This window comes from Eptatretus burgeri, chromosome 10 (assembly GCF_056783735.1).
Source record: "Eptatretus burgeri isolate ZD-2024b chromosome 10, Ebu_testis_v1, whole genome shotgun sequence".
NCBI classification, from domain to species: domain Eukaryota; kingdom Metazoa; phylum Chordata; class Myxini; order Myxiniformes; family Myxinidae; genus Eptatretus; species Eptatretus burgeri.
The window spans coordinates 83,065,640-83,072,285 of record NC_140970.1 but is presented as its reverse complement, the minus strand read 5'-3'; the positions used below and the strand labels follow the sequence as shown (position 1 = coordinate 83,072,285).

At 41.3% G+C, this 6,646-nt stretch overlaps 1 pseudogene; it reads left to right on the top strand.

The window, feature by feature from the left end:
• Positions 1–530: 530 nt before the first annotated feature.
• On the top strand, positions 531–2,282 carry LOC147018990 (uncharacterized; annotated as a pseudogene).
• Positions 2,283–6,646: the final 4,364 nt, after the last annotated feature.

Sequence of the window (6,646 nt, the reverse complement as noted above, 5' to 3'; positions counted from 1 at the left end):
TAATTGTTTGTTAGGAGCAATAATTTCAGATGAGAATGCTCACCACTTCCTAATCATAATGATAAACAAGCCAACAGAAAAAAGGCCATATTCTTTTTAGTTAAACTGATTTTTACACTTTTTTTCATTCAAGATCAAGGCTCATTGAAGCACGAGATGAAAGAAGATAAAAACGTCATGTGGGGCCCCGAGTTGGATTTAAACAAAATGGAATGAATGAACATGTTGGAAAATTGGTGAGAGTAGGGCAGGAAACACACTATAGTCCATGGGCCAGATTGACCCCCTGTGCACCCCCCCCCCACCAGGACAGTATGAGACCTGTTTTATTTTACTCCTTAGACCTTCCCATACATGAAAAGTGGATGCCACCATCACGAAATTGGGATGGACTACCTGTATGACGTCACTTTCAAAATTGCCGTCAGCGAAATCACCAAAATTTCAATTTTGCGCATATCTCAGCTGCTGTCATAGCTAAAGACAAAATATTGGTGTCTACACCCATGTTTTTGAGGTCAAGGAATACAATGGATGCAGTCCAAAGCTTCCTCAACCTGTTTAATGTACCAGATCATGATAAGTTGGATTGCATTTCATCTGGTGTACCAGCTCCAACGTCATTGGAGAAGGACATGATGGCAGCAGAGTCCATCGGAAGAGAAGCAAAGGAGACATTCATAAAAGAACGACTTGACACCAAGCAGCACTTCTTTGATCCAGAAAAGAAGCTGAAGTTGAAAACGTTTCATTCCAATGCCAAGACAGTGAAACTAAAGACTGCACAGAATGAGATCATCACTTACAAACAGCACAGCAGCATGGCCATACAGCTTCTAGTCAAATCTCAAGCCCACGGTCGGGTCAACGTTGATGAACTGATGAAATATCCGTTGAGCCCTGTGCCATGCAGTCTCGGGACAGCTGATGGGTATATGGCGAAAACAGACAAATCAAAAGGAATGCAATTCCTATTGAGAGATATAGATGATGCTCCACTTCCAAATGATGCATAAACATTACTCATTAAAGATGGCAATGCTGTGTTACACACTATGACAGATATCCCAGGCAACTTTCAACTGATTTGCCATCAGATATTTGACACTATGCCCAAAACAACCAACTTCATCTTTACTACAGATATGTATCAGGAGGGCTCCATCAAGAACATGGAAAGACAGCAACGTGGGTTGGGTGAAAAGCTAATTATTGGAGGTCCACTAATGAAGAAGCCAGCAGATTGGAAGAGTTTCCTCATGAATGGCGAGAACAAGTCTCAGCTGGTGGATGTGATCAAGGATGTGTGGTCTTCAAATTCCTTTGCTCCAAAGCTTGTGCAGAGGAATGTTGTGTTAGTGGTGCAAGGCCACTGCTATGCGTTGAATAGTGATGACGGGCTAACAGTCACAACGAGAGAGTTACTTGAGCTTTATTCAGACCAAGAGGAAACAGACACCAGGATTGTTCTGTACTGTGCCTACGCCCAGGCACAAGGTTATGGCACAATACGTATCCGAAGCCCTGACAGTGATGTGTTCTTCATAATGCTACATTACGCATCAAGTTTTGAAATAACAATTCTTTTTGACACTGGTTCAGGTAACAAGAGGAGACTCTAAAACATCTCTGATCTAGCCAGTCAATATGGTCAGAGAATGTGTACTGCACTGATGTCCCTCCATGCACTTACACACTGTGACACCACCAGTGCATACAAGGCGATTGGGAAAGTTTGACCCATCAAACATCTGCAGAAATCAGAAGCCTTCATAGATGCATTGTCCAAACTCGGAGACACGTGGGAAGTTCCCACTGCATTATTTGGAGAACTTGAACACTTCACCTGTGCCATTTATGGACGAGGGCGCTTCAAGTCTGTGGACACAGTTCGTGGAGCAATGTTGAGGGAGAAATCTGGAGGCACAGATGGTAATATCAACTTAAAGCGGAATATAGATACGAGTCAACTGCCACCTTGCCAGAAAGCGCTACAAGAACATGTAAAACGTGCTAACTACCAGGTTGGTATCTGGAAAGTTGCAGATATGCCTCAACGAAGAGTGCCACGAGCAACAGATGGTCATGGATGGCTTCTTAGTGATGGTAACATTCAACCAATGTGGTTCCGAGGACCATTGATTCCTCCTGAGGTAGCGCTGGAAGATGACAAACTGCCCAGTGATGATGATGACTAAGATGATGCCACCTCATCCGATGACTCTGACCAAGATGGGGCATCTGACGCGAACATGTCTGGAAGTGAGAGTGAAGAGGATTGAATACTGAAGAACAGTCATGATGTTGTGATGTGCTAGTACATACATGTAAATAATCATTTGTGTGTGATGGCTGTTAATTTGTTTTACAATTAATTTTTGTACCTCTAAAATTTGATTTATTTATTTCATGGTCTCTATAATGTGTAGTTTTTCTTTTCAGGAGCTTGCATTCTATCTTCCCTGACAATCATTGTCAATGTTCTCGTCAAGATAATTATTGTTATTATTTTACCTTTTTGTTTTGTTTTCAACAATGATATGATGACGTAACATCAAGTTTTTTTTTTATTTGTTTATTGTTTTGCTTTCATTTGAACAACAATAAAAGACCTTTCACATGTACAGATGATTCTGTTTTATGTTGAATTCCATAACATATTGAATGCAACATAGACTCTTTCAGTGCAATAACGCAATTGTGTCAGTTATATAAAAGTCCATTGGATATGATAAACATGTCCATGAGATCCATACAAATCAACGAAAGCTAATATCCCATGCACATAGTTAATCATAGACATGAAAATTTGTGCGAAAATGAGATTTCCGCTGGATTCCGTGTCCACTTTATTGAATTTTAAATGATCCAATAAACTAAGGAATTTTTTTTGTGCACCATTGCATTCCTTGACCTCAAAAACATGGGTGTAGACACCAAGATTTTGTCTCTAGCTATGATAGCAGCTGAGATATGCGCAAAATTGAAATTTTGGTGATTTCGCTGGCGGCCATTTTGAAAGTGACGTCATACAGGTAATCCATCCCAATTTCTTGATGGTGGCATCCACTTTTCATGTATGGGAAGGTCTAAGGAGTAAAATAAAACAGGTCTCATACTGTCCTGGGGGGGGGGGGTGCATGGGCGGTCAATCTGGCCCATGGACTAACTAACCATCAAGTTCGAGGGTTGCATTAGATAGGGTTAATGGGAGTTGAAAGGGTCACTGGTGGCGGTGGGGAACGATGTGAGGTGGCTGTGCAGATATCATACATTTTTGTATTTGCAGATGTAATGAATGAGGCTCAGGGAAGATTTCAGAAACAGAAAGTGGACTGTCAGCATAACTGTTATATATTTTGGAAATCTCTCAGAATTCCACCAGAATTGATGAATGGTGGAATATGTGTTCAGAAACCCAAGCAGCAGCACTTCAGAGAAATCCCAATTCAAAACCAAAGCTCAATGGCAAATGGGATTCTTTTTGCAGAGCAATGCAATAATAAAGCAATGTTAAATGAGTTTCTGTTCAGAGCTCTCTGCAAGTCCTCACAGGAGGCATGTTTTTCTTAATAATGATCTTATACCTTTTAACCCCCCTCCCCACCCCCCAGAGAGGATTTGAGACAGTTCCTGAAAATACCACCTACCTGGTCTCACTGATTGGCTGGCAAATGGCTGCCATTGCAGGTCTTTTACTTACACCTTCCCTTCACCCCTCATCGACTTCCTCCACACAAACTAATTATCCCTCCTTTCCATTCCCTTGAACTTCCCTATTTTCACAGGTTGTATGACCTTCCCACCATCATCAACTCGTTGGGTAATTTCATTGAATGTTGCTTTTACTGCCCGTGCTTTTCCACGGTAAAAAAAAATTACCAATTAAATAACACACAATGCAGCTGATGCAGATTTATAGTAGGGTCTTTCACCCCATCCCCAACTCCTTCCACACCACTGGCATTTCTTTCTTGTGTAAAATACTGCTACTTTGTCTTTACATGTGTTGCTTTAACATTAAGGTACAGGAGAAACACAAGTAGCAAAGGATCCTAATTAGTTCACTTTATTTACAATTGGAAAACGTATGCATTTAAATAACGTGAATGCCCTCAGGGCAAAACAGGTGTACAGAGAGCAGTGATGAAGCATGGCTGGATTAAGAGATGACATCATGCTGCTTTACAGCTGGAGCCCTACATGCCCTTGGTGCATTAACAGACACACACCTGTGAGAGACCACATTCCCAACCAATTATCGACAGAATCAGCAAACAAAAGATGGTCTGCCATGGTAAGACTTGGGCTATCGTTGTGTGTCTTTTTAACTACAATGTCAATTGCTAGCCCTTCCACCCACACATGCTCAGTGCGCATGCAGAGAAACCCTGAGAAATGGTGGTTTTTTGTGGGTGACAGTAAAGTACGTGTGTGTGTGTGTGTGTGTGTGTGTGTGTGTGTGTGTGTGTGTGTGTGTGTGTGTGTGTGTGTGTGTGTGTGTGTGTGTGTGTGTGTGTGTGTGTGTGTGTATATATATATATACACACACATATATATTACCAAAACTCTCATCTTGTATGTATGTTCCCAAAATACAGCCAAAATGGTACACGATAGCGCAAAATTTTTAGGGCCTCCTTACTCACCATTCACCTGCGGTGTGCAGTATCAAGTTTCGTGTGTGTGTGTGTGATAAGGATTGTTACATAAAATGGCTTGAATACCTTATAAAAGAAGCTAAAGAGAAAGGGCCAATGCCTCTGTGCAATGAATGGACTTAGAGAACTTTATCAGCTCACCAAATTGGCAACTGCCCGTACTGCAAACTCCTAACCATGTGGGCTGGTGCAAGGCCCGAGTGGACGGACGTGTGCTGCATAAACCCCCAACAGATTGTAGTGTAGACTGTGTTTTTTGAGTCGGTAACATTGCCGTGTTCCAGGGATCTATTAGGTTAAGTCATGTTGTACCGTGATACTGAGGAGGCAGTGTATGTAATTCATAGACAGTATAGCTCGTGATAAGATTGTGTGGCGTACAACCTCCTGGATACAGGCAAGGCCAAGTGAGGAATTGGGCATTCATGCACATGGCACAGCGTGACCACCTTTAAAAGAGCATTACATGATCTATTCGGCCGGCGTTTACAGGCCATAACAACATGGTCAGCAGCAAAATCAGGAAAGTAAATCTGCCTTGGGCATGAGGCACTGTGTTGAACAGCCTTTCCTGTTGCAGGGAATATTTTTGATCTGGGATGGGGGGCGCTGGAGATAAGCACTGCCCAATCCCGATGTGGATGTTGCCTTTCCGGGGTTGGACTTGTCTGTAAAATTCAGAATTAAATTATCTTCCTGGTATTTGCTGCAGTAACATCCTATTGGAGAGTAGGGGGCTGTCGCTCTGATATGCTCATGCCTAAGAGGCAAAGCCTCTGAAACTGTTTAGCCAGAAGAGCCTTTTTAAAATGTAAATTGTTCCTGGCTACCTCCAGAACTGTTTTGTGTACCATGGACAGGTGAATGTGTGGCAGGCATTTCCTGTTTGTCAGGATGCATGCAGCAATAGCTGTTGTGGCACTTGCTTCCTGGTACACACCACAGTAATGTAATGGGGTCTGATGTGCTCTATGAACAGGTTAATGTGCTCTATGAACTCTCTTGTATTACATTTAGCTTTCTGTTTGATGGTATGATTGTTGCACTTCATTATTGTGCCACAATTGTTTTTTGAGATTCACCTCCATGTTCACTCCCTCTGCCCACCAGGAAGTTTTCCTCATTCACCATTACAGTTCCATTTATATGATTAGGTAAATGAGTTGCATCATCAATGGATGCTAAAAGACTGGCTGTTGAACTTTGGACTAACTCAGATTAGACTTTTATTGACTTCACTTTGCTTATAGCTTCCTCAATGGATGAAGATAAAATATTTTGAATATATGTTGTTTCGTAGAAGGGAGGGGGCTCCTGTTCCACCGACTGCCATCGTGCAATTGAAAAGTCCTCAACTGCTTCCCCTTTGTTGGTAAGTGTGGTGTGTCCCACCACAAATGGGTAAGGATTGTTTGTATCTTTATTTATATATATATATATATATATATATATATATATATATATATATATATATATATATATATATATATATATATATATGATTGCACACTCCTCCTCTCCCTCTCCCTGTATGTGTCTGTCGTATTGTTTGGAATATTCCGTTACACACGTACTGTCCACCTCTTCTCCCCATATCTCTTTTCTTTTATTTTTAATAAACCCTTATAAGGGTAACATATGTTTATCCATCTTTCACCTCGCGAGTGTGTTCCTCTGCTAAATTTGGCTTAATTGGGAATAACTGGGGAATCTTAAAGAGCAGGTTGCGGGTCACCAAACATGTTCTGAAACTTTATCAATATGATTATATGTGCAATAAATAGTTTGATGCAAACTATTGTGGTTGCCTAACTATTGCGAAAATTAATGAAATTTAACTCCGAAGTTGTTATTTCTCGAGGCTGTTGAAAAAAAACAGCCACGTGCCATATATGGATGGTGACGTCACGTTCTCCAAAACAAAGCGGACGCTCAATCGCTCATTGAAGAAATGTCCAGTTCAGGCCGTTCTTTCGCTTTTTTGA